We start from the raw sequence: 2,562 nt of genomic DNA on the forward strand, positions 1-2,562 counted from the left end.
ATTACAATCACAATACAATTCAAGAAAAGATGGTAAGGAGGGCCCTGCCCCTGAGGGCTTACAATCTAAAAGGGAGGGGCCAGTGATACATGAGGAGGGAGCTGTGAGGGGATGAATTGTTTGAGAACGTGATGGTTGAGCGGTTAGGTTGAGACAGGAATAGGCTTCCCCTGAAGAGATGAGTCTTTAGGGAACGCCTAAAGACAGTTAAGGTGGGAGACAGAAGGAGAGGTTGGGGTAAGGAGTTCCAGAGGATGGGAGAGACTCTAGAGAAGTCCTGGAGGCGAGTATGGGAGGAATGGACAAGGGAGCTGGAAAGCAGGAGGTCTTTGGAAGAGCGGAGGGGACGGTTAGGGTGATACTTTGAGACAAGGTTGGAGATATAGCCGGGGGCAGAGTTGTGGACGGCTTTGTAAGTGGTTGTTAATATTTAGAATTTTATCCTTTGGGCGAGTGGAAGCCAGTGTAGGGATCGGCAGAGGGGGGCGGGAGATGGAAGCCAGTGGAGTGATTGGCAGAGGGAGGTGGGGGATGGAAGCCAGTGGAGGGATTGGCAGAGGGGGGTTTGCAGGCCCTGAGCGGTTGGTTAGATGGATGAGTCTAGCAGCAGCATTCATGATAGACTGAAGGGGGAGGAGCCTGTGTAGTGGAAGGCCAATGAGGAGGGAGTTGCAATAGTCAAGACGAGAGATAACAGAGATAACGAGAGATAACGTTAACGAGAGAGCATAACAGGAGCATAACGAGAGAGAGCAACAGGAACAGGAAGTACAACTAACCTGTACAGAGTATACAAAGTATCGTGATGTATCAACTAACTTCCATAGCCCAATGTCACCGCTCCCAGTATCATAATGTATCCACTCTACACAGTGACATCTACAGGCCAGAGGTATGAACACCACTGTGCACAGTCAGACACTTCCTGTTATAGGACATCATTGAACCTTCCCTATCTTCCAATAGGTCTTATGTGCTGTCACCTTGTCTCATGGGCTTCTCCTTTGCACTGCAGGTGGCTGTTTCAAAAAACATTACACAAGCATAGTCCGCTGTTGTCAGTCTCAGGGGCTCTGCCCTGAATAATGTTATGCGGTAGGGTCGCCACCTTTTTTTCAAGCGAAACCCGAAAACTCCAGTGACACACGGAAATCTATTTGGGCGAATGAGTCCCGGCCTATTCATATGTAAATAGTGCCACCCATTCATATGTAAGTATCACAGTTGAGACTATTTTCAGTGGGGGGCCAGTAGCCCCTATCCTAATTTTGGTTGCCCCTGTCTGCCTGCCTGCCATCTTGTGTCCAGGTTTCTGCTCCCATGAAACCCGGACACAGCATTCAGAACCCGGACTGTCCGGGTCAATCCTGGACATGTGGCAACCCTATTGTGCAGCCACCACTGGAGTGCATGTAGGCAGGAAGTAGCTGCAAGAGATGATCAGCTTTTCAGAGGGCGGTGGAGCAGCAGCTGGCCAGCGTCCAGGAGGTGATACGTCCACCTCCCGAATGCAGTTTTTTAAAATTTTATCCCAATGGTGATTTTTTATGGCAATACCGCACTGCAACCATGGTTGTAACAATAGCAAAATGTCACCAGCGCTCCAGCACAGAGATTGGCGTCAGTGCAAATCCATTTTATTGACAAATGTCACAAAGACAAGCGCTTTCGGGGCCACGCAGGGCCCCCTTCATCGGGCTCAATAATGACAACGTATATGGACTTTATATCTTATGCAACCATGGTTGTGGCACGATCCCATCCTTTTTTTTTTATACAGGATTTATACAGCGCCAACAGTTTGCAGACAATACAAGAAGACATTACAATCACAATACAATTCAAGACAAGATGGTAAGGAGGGCCCCGCCCCTGAGGGCTTACAGTCTAAAAGGGAGGGGGAAGTGATACATGAGGAGGTAGCTGTGTGGGGATGAATTGTTTGAGAACGTGATGGTTCAGTGGTTAGGTTGAGGTGGGATAGGCTTCCCTGAAGAGATGAGTCTTTAGGGAACGCCTAAAGACAGTCAGAGTGGGAGATAGATGGACAGTTTGGGGTAGAGAGTTCCAGAGGATGGGAGAGGCTCTAGAGAAGTCCTGGAGGCGAGCATGGGAAGAGTTGATGAGGGAGCTGGAAAGAAGAAGGTAATTTGAAGAGCGGAGGGGACGGTTAGGGTGATACTTTGAGACAAGGTCTGAGATATAGACGGGGGCAGAGTTGTGGACGGCTTTGTAAGTGATTGTTAATATTTTGAATTTTATCCTTTGGGAAAATTATTAGAAAAATTTAAAACCAACCTCCTTCGGAAGTTGAACCAGAGCTGGTCTTACAGTGGTCGAGATTGAAGTGTTGGTTACCATCGACGATCATCTCATGTCTTTGGGAACATATGTTTGAAGGCTAATTGATTAGCCTGTATTTGTGGGAGGAGTCCGTTCCCTCCTCACGCACATAAAACGGGCAGGTAGACTCACCTGGGCACGGCTTTCGTCAGCATGACCCGCCCACCCGGTCCCTTCTTTCAGAGATTTCACAGAGTATGCCCCCTCATTGGCATTGCT

This window comes from Nanorana parkeri, unplaced genomic scaffold (assembly GCF_000935625.1).
Source record: "Nanorana parkeri isolate BGI_ZX_2015 unplaced genomic scaffold, ASM93562v1 scaffold1048, whole genome shotgun sequence".
Taxonomy (NCBI): Eukaryota; Metazoa; Chordata; class Amphibia; order Anura; family Dicroglossidae; genus Nanorana; species Nanorana parkeri.